Source organism: Drosophila santomea, unplaced genomic scaffold (genome assembly GCF_016746245.2).
Source record: "Drosophila santomea strain STO CAGO 1482 unplaced genomic scaffold, Prin_Dsan_1.1 Segkk11_quiver_pilon_scaf, whole genome shotgun sequence".
NCBI lineage: Eukaryota > Metazoa > Arthropoda > Insecta > Diptera > Drosophilidae > Drosophila > Drosophila santomea.
Window position 1 is genome coordinate 55,076 of NW_025318944.1, and position 15,380 is coordinate 70,455.

Below are 15,380 nucleotides of genomic sequence, written 5' to 3' on the forward strand. Positions count from 1 at the left end.
TCGACTCAGTATTGCAGTGTCATCAGCGAATGTGGATATTGTTAGCTGGTAGTCTGTTGGGATGTCCGCCGTGTATAGGGTGTATAGAATTGGACCTAATACACTTCATTGGAGCACTCCAGCTTCTATAGTACAATCGCTTGAAGTGCTTGAACTACATCTAACCGCGAACACTCTTTTGTATAAGTAAGACTTTAGAAGCTTATGTAAGTTTTGAGGCAGCAGTTTGGTTTGGACATATGTCCATCCAACCATACTCTATCAAATGCTTGTGCAACGTCTAAGAATAAAGCTGTACGATGCTCAAAAGCAGTGCGAATTTCCGTTGTGATGCGGTTAACCTGCTCAATAGTTCCATGTTTTGCCCGAAAACCAAATTGATGCGATGGGAGTGGGTCGTGTGTTTTAAGGTGGGGACTGATTCGTAGCAGCAGTACTTTTTCAAATAACTTGGAGTGACAAGTAAGTAGGCTTATTGGCCTGTATGATGATGGCTGTGTTTTGTCTTTCCCAGGCTTAGGGATCATAACTATAACTGATTTCTTCCACTTTTGAGGAAAGTATCCAATTTTGGTAATAGGGTTGAAGAGTAGGCAGATTTGTAGAACTACACACATTGGAAGCTCGATGATCATTTTCGGTGTTATTAAATCGAAGCCAGGCGATTTTCCAGTCTTCAGTTGCTCTCTTCGCCGTTCGTTGACGTGTGAAGACGTGTTTTTTAATCGAGCTCCGTATCGGTTAATCTGAGTGAATGGTTATTAATATAAAACAAATAAATAAATCAAAAGCGAAAGAGACGCTCTGTGCGATGCACCATCGCTCGAATACATATTCTGTGTTTGAAACAAACAAGTAGTTTTTTTACATCTTCAAACAAAAGACCAAAAACAAAAAAAGGAAGCAAATAAAAACAACAACTATGAGTCAAAACGACGTTTGCGCTCAGCGTCAACGCGAGCAAGACGACCGCCGGCTCTCATTGCAACGAAACAACGCGTACTTCTCATACGTCTCCGCGACTTCTGCAGACAGTGAGCGGTCAATCACCCCTAACCCGACGAATTTACTTTTGCCAACAACTCAAGAAAGAGCGCGTTCTTGCTCTCCCTCATTACTAGCTTCGTCACAAAACCCGCAAGCACAAAACACTTGCGAAATTTCTTTACGCTTGCCTACGGTGACTAGTACTGTGACAACAACAACCACTCCAACTGCAATCACAACAACAACTGGAACGGTATCATCGGCTCGCTCAATTTCGTTGACGCGATCAAAACAAAAACGCAACTTAAGGTTCCGCTGTGCTAGCAGAATACCAAAACATAAACAAGAACGCCGGGTCGACCATACAGACTGGATCCATTCCAGTCCTACATAACAATTAAAAGAAAACTCAGCCCTCAAAATAATAAAAATCAACAATCCGAAAATAAGGCAAAAATTACACGAGACGATGTCACTAATAAAACGCCAGCAAACACCAACAGATTTGAGCTTCTGGCAAATTCTACTTATGAAAGTGTACAAACGGCAAAGTCATCCAAAGAGGAACCTAAGAAGGTTAAGCCTCCTCCAATATACATTCGCGAAAAAAGCTCAAGTGCCTTAGTGAACAAAATAGCGACATTAATAGGTGAAAACTCGTTCTACATAATCCCCCTAAGAAAAGGGAACATTAATGAAACAAAAGTTCAAACTCACCAAATTCCTGGACGATGCAGGAAAAAACTTTTATACATACCAACTAAAAAGCGCAAGGGGCATACAGGTTGTTCTCAAAGGGATTGAGGCAACTGTTTCGACCACTGAAATCATAGAAGCGCTCAAGGAAAAGAACTTTAATGCAAAAATGGTTATGAACATACTTAACAAAAATAAGGAACCACAACCAATGTTCAAAATCGAGTTGGAGCCAGAGAGCCAGGTACTAAAAAAAAATGAAGTTCACCCAATCTACAAGTTACAGCTCCTATTGCATCGGCGTATCACAGTAGAAGAGCCACACAAGTGCAACCGCCCAGTGCAGTGCACTAACTGCCCAGAATATGGCCACACTAAGGCTTACTATACACTGAACTCTATCTGCGTAGTCTGTAGTGAAGCCCACAGCACAGCGAACTGTCATAAGAACAAGGAAGACAGCTCTGTTAAAATGTGCAGCAACTGCGGTGGAAGTCACACAGCGAATTGGCGTGGCTGTGTAGTATACAAGGAACTAAAGAACCGTCTTAAAAAACACGGAGAATCAACACGAGCTCAGGCCACACACATCAGTCACACTCCCCCACAATCGGGCCCCTCTTACACAGCACCCCTTCCTTCACATCGTACCAACCCTAGCGTTTCCTTCGCTACTGCCTTAAGATCGGGAATTAAAAGCGTGAATCCAATAACACAAAAGTCAACTACTACGCGGGAAGAACAGGAAATAACTACTTCGAACGATCAAACGCAGCATATATCAACTGGCATTGAAACGATGATGATCTCACTCCAGCAAACCCAAAAAGAATTTATGACATTCATGCAAACCACAATGCAAGAGCTTATGCGAAACCAAAATATGCTGATACAGCTTTTCGTGTCATCAAAATAAACATAATGTCTCCACTTCAAATATCTATGTGGAACGCGAATGGCGTTTCACGGCATAAACTCAAACTTGCCCAGTTCCTATCCGAAAAAAAAATATTGACGTCATGCTCCTCTCCGAGACACATCAAAGAGACAAGCACAACTTCCATGTTCCAGGATACCTATTCTACGCCACTAACCATCCGGACGGAAAAGCCAATGGCGGCACTGGCATACTTATCAGAGGTCGCATCAAACACCACCTTCATAATAGAACTGAGACGGACTACCTGCAATCCACTTCCATAAGCATGCAATCTAGCATCGGCCCCGTCACTCTGGCCGCAGTCTACTGCCCACCTCGTTTTGCAGTTTCTGAGGACCAATTATTGGAATTTTTCAACTCACTCGGTGAGCGATTTATAGCGGCTGGTGACTACAATGCCAAGCACACGCACTGGGGTTCACGCCTTTTAAACCCAAAGGGTAAAGAACTTTACAACGCGCTCATTAAGCCTCGAAATAAGCTCGATTATGTCACTCCGGGTAGGCCTACATACTGGCCAGCAGATCCAAATAAGCTCCCGGATCTCATTGACTTCGCAATAATAAGAAAGATCCCTAGAAATAATATTACGGCTGAGTCACTTGCAGAACTATCATCAGATCACTCACCAGTTTTACTTGCTCTCAGGCATCGACCACATACAACTGAGCACACATACAGGCTGACAGGCAACAGGACCAACTGGGCAAGGTACACGAAATATGTTTGTACTCACATGGTACCAACTCAAACAGTGTCTACCCATGAGGATATTGACCGACCGAATCGATGGAGGAAAATCTTGTTGCTGCAGCCAAGGCCTCTACCCCTCCAGACACACACAAAATGACAAATCATACCAAGACAACTCGCGAAATCGAACAGCTAGTACTTGAAAAACGAAGACTAAGAAGAGAATCACAGATCCCCAAAGGCTAAGGAACAGCTAAAAATAGCAAAACGTAGACTAACCAGGGCACTTGAGCTTGAGGAAGCAAACGCCTAGCATCTATATATCGAACAACTATCGCCCACCAGCAAGAAGAACCCTTTGTGGAAAGCACACAAAAATATTCAGCCACCAGCAGACACAGTCGTTCCACTGCGAGGCCCTTCAGGAAGCTGGATACGCTGCGAACAAGATAGAGCAAGTGCATTCGCCGATCACCTTCAAGGCGTATTCCAACCAAATACTGCTAGCAACTCATTTGTCCTACCTGTAGCAATTAAAATCCAGCCACCAATGAATCCAATAACATTTAGTCAACGTGAGATAGCATCTATAATAAAAGATCTTGAGCCCAAAAAATCTCCTGGACACGACTTGGTGACACCAAAAATGATCATAGAACTCCCACCGTGTGCGTTTCTGACCTTATGCAATCTCTTTAATGCTATTACGAAACTTGGATACTATCCCCAAAGGTGGAAAAAGGCGGTCATAGTGATGATTCCCAAGCCAGGCAAAGACAAAACGCAACCCTCATCCTACAGACCAATCAGCCTCCTATCGTGTCTCTCGAAACTGTTTGAAAAGGCATTCTTAAAACACCTGGCTCCCTACTTAAGAATGCGAAACACAATACCATCCCATCAATTTGGTTTTCGCAAAAATCATTGAACGATCGAACAGGTCAATCGCATCACAAACGAAATTCGTACTGCTTTTGAGCACCGGGAATACTGCTCAGCAATATTCTTAGATGTCGCACAAGCATTTGACCGAGTCTGGCTGGAAGGACTAATGTACAAGATAACAAAACTGCTTCCCCAGAATACCCACAAAGTGTTCGAATCTTATCTCTTCAAGAGAGTGTTCTCAATCAGGTGTAACAGTTAGACTTCACACGACCGCGTCATCAATGCTGGAGTTCCCCAAGGAAGTGTGCTGGGCCCCGTTCCTTACACTTTATGTACAGCAGACATGCCTACAAGCTATCAGCTCACGACCTCAGCCGATCCAAATGCCCATCAAAGGCAACAGAAAAACTTGACTGTCATCTTAAAACAGTGGAGAGATAGTTTGCGGACTGGCGCATTAAGATAAACGAGACTAAAAGCAGACATGTAACATTCACACTGAATAGACAAACCTGCCCACCATGTACCCTAAACAATACACTCAACCCACAATCAGACGTAAAAACATATCTCGGGGTTCACCTAGATAGACGCCTCACCTGGCAGCGACATATAGAATCTAAAAGGACTCATATGAAGCTTAAAGCAGGCAATCTCCACTAGCTTATTAATTGCAACTCTCCGCTTAGTCTGGAATACAAAGTACTTATCTACAATACCGTGCTGAAACCCATTTGGACATACGGCTGTGAATTATGGGGAAACGCGTCCAAAACCAACATTGAAATTATACAGCGAGCTCAGTCAGCGATTCTGCGAACTATCACTGGGGCACCATGGTACCTACGCAGCAAAAGCATCCATAGAAACCTCAACATAAACCTCGTCAACGAGGAAATCCAGATGAGAAAGAGTAAACATCAAGCAAAGCTCGCCGCACACGAAAATCCTCTCGCGAAGTCGCTCACGCGTGTATGTAGTCACAGCAGACTAAAGCGCAAAGATTCTCCAGCCCAGCTAAGAAATTCTAGGGCTGTCTCTAACTAATACAACTATTTAATATTGTATTTATATAATAAGATTTGAATAATTATTGTTAGTCTCATAATAAGAGAAGATCCAATAAATAACGCAATAAGTTCAAAAAAAAAAAAAAAAAAAAAGTTGCTCTCTAATGACTTTCGTTATTTCGCTTGGCCGGAATTCTATGGGAGGTGCTAAGTCAGATGCATTTAAGGGTGGGAGAGTTTTTCAAGCACAAGGAGTTCGGTATCTCGACTTGTCATGTTGAACTTTTTACTGCATCCGTGGGTATCTTGTGGAGTTGACGCTTTTGCTTCTGCAACTAGTGTTGATTTTAGGCTACCAGCAAACTGATCGATGTCTTGCTCGGTTTCCAATGAGCTAGAGAAGTCGGTATGTGAACAAACATATTTTTTGTACCTCTTTCAGTTGGTCCTGTTGCTTGTGAGTCTATACGGCCGCTCGATGTGTTGCAGTTGGTACAAAAGATTAAAGAGCACCGGGCAGTGATCAGATGAAAGTTCTGAAAGTGCCTCAGCTGTAATCATTGATTGGGATATCCTTTTGGTGATGGCAAAGTCAATCAAGTCTGGAAGCTTTTTAGGATCTGCTGGTCAGTATGTAGGCGTACCCGGAGAAACATAATTAAGCTTGTTTTGCGGTTTAATAATTGCGTTGTATAGCTGTTTTCCTTTAGGAGTCGCTATCCGAGATCCCCAGTACATGTGCTTGGCATTCCAATCACCAGCTGCAACAAACCTTTCACCGAGCGAGTCGAAGAGTGTTGTGAATTTGTCCTCTGGTATTGTGAAGCGGGGTGGGCAATAGACAGCAGCCAGAGTGAGAGCACCGTTATAGCATTGGAGGCTTATAGAGGTAGATTGTGGGCAGTCTTCTTGGCAATTAATAACAAAGTGGTGTTTGATTCGCGATCGTATTAGTATGCCAGTGCTTCCATGGGCCTTGCCATCCGGGTGATTCGTAAAGTAAAATTTGTATCCTGGTATTTGAAAACTGTACTTTTCAGTAAGGTGAGTCTCTGAGAGTAGCATAACATCAAACATACTGTCTTTGAAAAATTATAAGTGCATATAAGCTCCTGGGCTTTTTTATGCTATCCAAGTGTACGGTACTGCTGCCAAAACCCACCTAAAAAAATGGCGAATACTACAGTCGAAAACTATGTGCAAAATCACCGACGCACCGTGGTATATAAGGAGCTCTGATATTCAACGTGATCTCGAGGTCTTAAAAATTGAAAATAAAATACAGGAGGTGAGTTACTTAATCAAAGAGTTTGGCGCCATAGCATAACAGACATTTACAAAGAAAATTCGTGTAAAGCTTAACGCTATGCATTTCCAAGGCTACACAACATTCTGGTATCAAAAGATGTTATTCCCAAGTACACCGATTTCAAAGGGCCGTTTGACAAGCAATGCAGTTATATTCCAGGAAGGTAGACTAATCCCCATGATATCCCCATGACTACATAACTTTTTTTACGGATCAAAAAAAATAATATCTTTACCGACCACCAACCACAAACATTCGCTGCTGCTAATATGAACACGAACGTTAAAATAAAGAGATGGATGGCTTATATAGACCAACATAACGACCAAGTTTTTTATAAACCTGGAAAAGAAAATTTCTGGGCAGACTCGATTACTTCTCTAGGCCTAACCGTTATGGCCTAGAAAATGAACGTTAATCAGACGCTCCGACTATTCATGGCAATCTCTCCTTGACCTACATAGTCGAAACCAGATCATTCTGGACGCAGTACATTTTTTCTGAAGGAAGTCGTCAATCCCGATGTCGTGAACGCTTTTTACTGTGACCTGCTCTCGATAACAAGATTCCAACACGACCTTATTAAACACTTCCCAGCCACACAGTTTCGGCAAAAATATCGTGTTAGAAATCATCACTGCAAAGAACAACCGTGCGCTCCGAGCTGCCCAGGAAAATGATAAAGAAATCCGTCATGACCACTATTTTCCTAAAATGGGCATCTTAGCCAAAAAAGTGGTAGCTAATTGTGGGATCTGCACACGAGTTAAATAGACACCCCAAGAAACAAGAGCTCGGGGAAACGCCCATACCAGATTATACCGGAGATATGCTACAAATAGAATTATTTTCAACCGACAAGAAGTTGTTCCTTACATGTGTCGACCAGTTCTTCAAATGTGCAATTGTGCAACCGGTGATGTCCAGAACAAAAGTTGACGTCTTGACCTAGATCGTGTGCAATAAGTGCTGCAGACGTGACAGGCAATGCATTGGGTTCTTTGAAATCTTTTTGAAATCGAATTTAAGTGTCCAGAAGCATTACAGAAAACAGAGGTCGAAGGGTTAAGATAAGATGTACGATTACTTCTCACTACAAATAGGAGATATGGCCTGACTCGTCGAATCCAGCTTATGTGAAAGTAATTAAACGACAATGCAGCAATTTGCTCCTTTCTACCCATTCCATATAGTGTGCGTAATGAGCGTTAAATTTATCTGACAGTTTACGAAGCATTGACACGGAAACACTCTGCTCTCCTTAAAATCTCCAAGAATCTCGGAAACATGATCCTAAAAATTCAAATGCCGATTAGAATATCTGGTTTATAACAATTCCTAAGCTCTAGGATAGTTACCTCCGAAATTTCTAGTGAGTGAATGGTTTCCAACGCAGTGTCTCTTAGGCATGATCATAGATGCTGTAACTTTTCTATGTTTGTGAGGCCTCTGAGGTGGTACACATAGACATGATAAAACAAGAGAGAACGCTGTAGACGAGTTCCCCGACTATCTGATACCCGTTTCTCAGCTAGTAGAAGTGCGAAGGAGAGTTTTCAACACTGACAGTTTTTGGCGGTTTGTGGGCGTAAGAGTGGGCGTGGCAAAAAGTGTTTTGGCAAATCAATAGAAATTTACAAGACCAATACAAAAATGAAAAAATATCTAAACATTTTTCAAAAGGTTGGGCGTGGCAGTTTTCGGCGGTTTGTGGGCGTTAGAGTAGGCGTGGCAACATGAATAGACAAACTTGCGCTGCGTCTATGTCTCTGGAGTCTGTATGCCTAATTTAAACTTTCTAGCTTTTGTAGTTCCTGAGATCTCAGCGCTCATACGCACGGACAGACAGACAGACGGACAGACAGACGGACGGACAGACGGACATGGCCAGATCGACTCGACTATTGATCCTGATCAAAAATATATATACTTTATATGGTCGGAAACGCTTCCTTCTGCCTGTTACATACTTTTCAACGAATCTAGTATACCCTTTTACTCTACGAGTAACGGGTATAAATATAGCCAATTAGCATAACCTCCAGTGAAGTTATGGCCACAATCACACGAAGAAATGTCGTCACCAGAGGTTGAGTAGAAACTGAGGATTTAAGAGTTTCAAGAACATCATCAAATTTAAAAATGTTTGCAGGAGGAGTTCTATAGTACTGGAGTACAATTGGTACAAATGATCACTAGCAGCGCACGCCCTTCTTTATGTACATCTCTAAATGTTGAACTTTCTTATATTCAACGGACTTTTTTTTATGCTTTTGAATATTTCAGGAATGCGTTCATGACGTCATCGAATATACTTCATCGTTGTTGTTGATTATTCTTTTACTTACGGATATCGTAAGCATCAACCCGCACTAGAATGTAGCCTAGTCGCAGCACCGCTGTCTAAGCTAAACAATTATCATTTTACTTTGTGATTTGTTGTAGTTCTCTCCTTTATTCGCGCAAATACACACGCACTAAGAAAAGCTGACGGGCTACTACTCATCGCATAGCTTACATTTCGTTTAGTCTTGTAAATTCATCATATTCATATTCATCCGAACGTCTACTAACTGACATTTCATTTTGTCCATTGTCCTTGACTTGTAATATTTCTATTAAAAGCGCTATTTATTTATTCAGAGTTTAAGGCCCTATCCGATGGCTTCCGGGATATACGCAATAGATTTTTGTTAATTGAATCTTACTTTAATTTTACCTTAATGATCATCTTGCCCCGATGTCAAATCCGACAGCTTCCATACAAGCAACTAAGCCCTCAAAATTGTTACTTAAGGTGCCAACGCGAGATTCGCATAATGTACAGCAATAACCGCTCTGAAAACTTATACGCCATGCATAAATAAATAAAAAGTACATTATCAATTTATTGTCTGCTGAATTGGCTTCTGGTTTACATCCTTTCGAGTACAAGTACAAGACGTGTAGCGTTCAAAGTTGCCCTGAAAGGATTTTAGGGTGCCACTCGGCATGTAGAAGTCGTGCACTTCTAGCGATGCTTTGCGCAATGCACGTCGTAAGCTATATGTGTACGCTAAATGAAGAAAGGATTAGAAGGAGGAACAATCTGAAACTTCTGGCGGACCAGCTCACACAGAATCGTGATGAATATTGCGAACTGTGCAGAGCTGTGAAAAGAGCGGCCAGAAAGGACAAACGAGCGCTACTGGATAGACTTGCGACAGACGCAGAACGAGCAGCCGGCGAGAACAGCAGATTGAAGGGATTGCCGGAACCCACCACAGACGGACCCAGCCAGTCAGGGACCTAGAAGGCAACCTCTTATCCAATGATGATGCACAGATCCGGAGGTGGCGCCAACACTTCATGGGAATTAGCCACACCACATCACCAAACGTGGCTACGGACTATAGAAGCATTGCGCCACCAAGTGGGAATACCAGGATACCAGAATACCAGGAATACCAGAGATTGTAAATGCTAAAGCGCAACAGGGCAGCCGGCGAGGACAACATACCAGCCGAACTGCTTCAAGTTGACACTCAGCTGATGGCTGATACGCTGCATCCACATTTCGCATGCATATGGGAAGGCGAGACTGTACCTGACTCCTAGAAAAGTGAAATCATCGTGAAGCTCCCCAAGAAAGGCGACCTCAGAGACTGCAACAACTTGAGGGGATAACACTGCACAACACTAGCTATAATATCCTAGCTACACTGCTGAACGAACGCCTCCAGGAAAAAATCGAGCCAACAATCCGAGACGAACAGGCAGGCTTTAGACCACACAGGAGTTGTGTAGATCAGGCAAACACACCACGCATAATTACCGAGCAAGCTGTGGAATGGAGAGCCCAGCTTTACCTCCTGTTCATCGACTTCAAGAAGGCGTTCGACTCAGTTGAAAGGGCAACAATATGGCGATCACCTGCAAGGAAAGAAGTACCTGCGAACCTCATGGCTATCATCAAATCGATGTATGACGATGCCAATTTGGCGGTACTGCACAACGGGAAAACAAGAAAAACTTTTCAGACGAACTCTGGAATTCAGCAAGGATGCCCTCTATCACCTCTACTTTTCAACATCGTGGTCGAAGAGTTATTGAGCGAAGTATGCTCGTCTAAGCGCGGGATTACGTGGAGCCTCACCAGACACCTTGAGGACTTGGACTATGCAGACGACATCTCTCTTATCTCTCATAGACTCAGCGATATACAGAGTGATGACCTCGTCAGGATAGCCAGCAGCGACGGACTCGAGATAAACGTAGCAAAAACACGAGCTATGCGATTCAACCACTCCAACCAAGGAAACATCATCATACATGGGAAACCAATCGAGTTCGTCAACAGTTTCCCATACCTTGGCACCATAATATCCAACAATGGTGGAGTGGATGATGATGTCTCGAGTCGCCTTGGCAAAGCCCGCTCAGCTTTTGGGAGACTATACCGCATTTGGAAAAACACAGAAATAAGCCGGCGAACAAAGCTCCGGACCTACAATGCGTGTGTGAAATCCATACTGCTATACGGAAGCGAGACATGGCTCGCAGCGAAGAAAGTAACGCAGGAACGGCAGGTTTTCAACAACAAATGCCTGAGAATCATGTGTGGGATATTCTGGCCAAACAGAATAGCCAACACAGAGCTGTGGCGCGTTACGAACGAGCCCCCGATACACACCCAAATAAGGAAGAAGAAATGGATGTGGATAGGGCACGCTCTCAGGAGAAACCCTAGTAACATAGTAAGGATGGCACTGGACTGGAACCCCCAAGGAAGCCGGAGGGTAGGAAGGCCAAGAGCAACATAGAGAAGAACCGCTCAACAAGAACTTGACCAAATAAACATCACATGGGAAAATGCTAAACAGACAGCACAAAACAGAGTTAGATGGAGGGCTCTCGTAGAAGCCCTAAGTTCCCGAGAGGAATAAGAAGGAATTATAATAAAATAAAAAAAAAAAGTCCAGTCAGGCGTTAGGGAAACTTTGATGATATGCGCCTCCCTTTTCTATACCCACCCTTCCTTGGTAGCAGGTGAACGTTATCTATTAGGTACTTCTTGTTTGATGATATCTAAGTTCTATTGAACTTCATTGTTTCCGCTTTATTTCTCTTATTGGACTTAACTTTACGACGACACTGTATGTCTCGAGTTAAGATAATGAACTATCGAGACTTTTTTTCGGACATTATTGATTTCAATATTGAATATTAAATGGGCTCGTTGATCTATCTCCTCACAGCTAGCGAAGTCGCATGCTATATATTGCAAAGTTTATGGCATCGCAACCGCGTGCAAATACCGCGTGTCACATGTTAATTAGATCGATTCTCTTGGCAGAATGATTTCATTTCCCCAGCCTTTGTATTTATTGGCGCCGTTAGATCCCTTTGGCCAGGCGCAACTCGGATTAGGTCCGTTCTGGACGACTCCTTCGGACCAACTTAAGACGGCAGTAATTTCACACGCAACAATTTGCCACCAATCAGCCGCCATGAAAGGCGTGGTAGCCCCTCAGAAAGGGTATTTCGCTTTTACATTATTGGCTTATACACTGGCCGAGATACACGTGAACTATCTGAAATATATTTTCTCTTTTTTTATTCAATAACTTTATACACGGAAGCGAGCGAAAATCGAGCGCCGTTTGGATATGCGTTGCTGACTTCACTTTCAGGAATTAACCCTTTACGCTCCCAAATATCTCTAATATTTTGAACCCTACAGATAGTAGACAATAAGAGTTTAATCATTGTACATTCACCTATAGTCAAAAAGTATGGACTTTTAATATTCGGACGAGGACTAGAAGGGTCAGCCCTGCATTATTATACTGAGGCATTACACCTTGCTTTGACATTTAAGGACCTCAGCACTGTAATCCTTTGAGACAAAGCCTTCCGCAATTTGCAACCAATCACGCCTATTTAGTATGATCGTTGGTACACATTAGTTCTTACTCTAGGGCTTTTTATGTTTGGTGAGCCTTTAGTCTTCGACACTTTGGATCCCATTCTGGAGATCCTTATACCGGTGTCGAGTAGAATGCGAGGCAAGGTGATTCTTCCGCTGATCTTCTTCACTCTGTTATTTTTTTTTGTACAATCTGCCAGAGCTTTTCTTTTGCTTCCGGATTCGAAATACTTGTGTTAGGTACCCGTTTCAATTTATTTTAGCTCACGGACCGACCACAGGAATATATATGGATCAGGCGGCGGGTACATCTTCATTGGACAAAGTTTCGGTATCTAGCTCAATTTGAAGGCGAATGGATCCACTGTTTACCCTTGTCGTGGATAGAAATTTGCAGTTTCAATTTGCAGTTTCGATACGATACCGCGTCTTTCACGTCTTGTATATGTCCTTTTTTCCAAAGACTAACGTCCTATAAATGCTTGCAAAAGAATTTCATATGGCAGGTGGTCATGACGCATCCGTTTCGTCGTTGCCACGCGAATGGTGGCGAGGGAGTGGGCTTTGGACTTAAGGAAGTTCACCCGTTCCCATATTAGGGTGAACAGGTGAACGCCTTGCTAGCCGCAACCTCCTGTCCCTTGTTCCAGGATGGCCCCGCCAGATGCCTTCAGTTTCTACAAACCCTCTGAGCAATCTCCCGGCTTATGCCAGTACGCCCTGTAGAAAGACGCCTGATGAAAGAGAACCGTTCCACCCTAACCCTTTTCTCAAGCTGGTGCGGACTAACCGTGGTAATGGACCTCACCTACCTGTAACTCAATTCGGAGACTTTCCTTGTCCCGAACGTCTCGACGTTGGGATCTTGTTCCTTGCTGACTATAACGGCTGTAGCTCCTTTGCTGACTTCCTGCTTTACGTTGTTTACTCTTATCATCGTTATTCTTGACTGTCCAGCTCCCAGCGTTCGGCCTGCTTATATAGGCCTCCTTTAACGGGTTATCCCTCTTGTCTCCAGTCTTCGGATCTAAAGTCCACGGCTTTACGGTTGGCCCAGTCCAAAGTCTAGCTTGAAAGGCATAATGAATTGTATTGTATAACTACATATATTGTATATAGTACGGCTGTTGCTTGGTTTCGGTTACAGCCTCGGCTGGAGAGGGAACCGGGGTTTCGTGCACTATGCTGCGGTCTGCGCTCCTATCCCTACAATCTCCGTTGCCCACCATTCATATAAAAAGATGAGTGGACTTGACGGAAACCACTCTAATCCCAACAAGAAATATAAAAAAATAAGTTAATTTAGCGAATTCCCCAAACGGAATAAACGATAGCAGAGAATTAGAGGACCCCGTTGTGTTGGGAAGTGATCGAGATGGCAGTGATCACTCGTTCCTCTATACCCTCCCGACCTTTGGAAATGTGTGGAACCTGGTGTACATTTCCCCTAGATTAAATCAATTCACCGCATCAACCTTTATATTTCATTGGCATTATGTAATAGGACAGATTATTATTTATTTACAAAATCATATTATAAGTTTCAAATTAATATAGCTCACAAAACCAAAAATATACATATTCATCTTATTTCGATCCCTAGGCATAATTGTTAGACTTTTAGACTGTCTTTGTCTCTTAGTATATACATGGTTTGTTTTTATTTATTATGTTATCGTTTAAGGTTTTACTTTAAGTGCAAAAGAAAATTTTTAAATATAGATCATCTTATTCTTCCTAAGAAATTCCAACTTTTACTCTAGAAATTTTACCTTTACCGTACTATTTATATTTTTAAACCTAAATTTAATTATTTATTTATAACCTCATGGTTGTCGCCAAGAAGCTCGTTGGGCCCAATGAACTGCTGCATAACTGTAAATTAATGTGTGTTTGTGTCTAGGTGTATGTATGTAGAAAATTAAAAGATATTATTTAAGTAGAACTACTAAGTAAGGGTATTTGTCACCATTTCTAGAGTAGAGTTAGAATAATATTTATATACCCCTTTAAAACTACAAGAACAATGTTCGCAACAGCAAGTCGCTTTTTCAGTAAAGTGTATTAAATTTTCGATATAAAACAATTCGGAACGAGCTTTGAAAGAAGCTGATCTCTGATAAAAATGATGAGACTAAAAGTGTACCTAAAGGAAGGCCTCAATGTGGCGGCGGTAATGGGTATGGGCGATGCTATAGCCCAGTTGCTTTTCGATAAGAAACCATTTGACGAATTGGATGCGGGGCGAACCCTTCGATTCGGCATCCTTGGACTGGTCTTCGTTGGCCCAGCTTTGCGGCGGTGGTACCTATTGTTGTAGTCCCGGGTTCCCGAAACTTATTCACCAATGCGGCGCGGCGTTACCAAGATGCTGGTCGACCAGACCCTCTTTGCGCCCCCTTTTACCATGGCCATGTCCTTCCTGGTGCCACTGGCCAACGGGGAGCCAATAGACCGAATCCGGCAGCGCATTCTTGACAGCTACCCCTCTATATTGGTCCGCAACTACATGCTTTGGCCGGCCGCACAGATGATAAACTTCAGGTTTGTGCCGCTTCCTTACCAGGTGCTCTACGCCCAGTTTATCGCCCTCGTATGGAACTGCTACCTCTCCCTGGTTCTTAATAGCTAGGGCACTAAGTGTCCCTACCCGCATTTGTAATCCCATGCCTATGTATCCAATTAAAAAATATATTTAATTGTAATCAATCATATATCTAAATGTATTCAATCATAATTTATAAGCTAATCTTCACTTTCAATATTTCTCTTCCATTATTATTCGACTATAATTCTTTAATTCTTGTTCACTGATTCTTCTTCAATTGCTTTCAATCTTCATTATCAATTAGTTCTTCCAATTTCCTTCATTCATTATTTTGCTTCAATTTCAGTCTCTTTTCAATTCGTACTTCAAATATTCTTGTCCGCTTAAACTAATTTCAATAT

General features: G+C 42.5%; 1 pseudogene; it reads left to right on the forward strand.

Annotated features, from left to right (window-relative positions):
• The first annotated feature begins 14,445 nt into the window (after window positions 1-14,445).
• LOC120457518 lies at window positions 14,446-15,112 on the forward strand (annotated as a pseudogene).
• The last annotated feature ends 268 nt before the right edge of the window (window positions 15,113-15,380 follow it).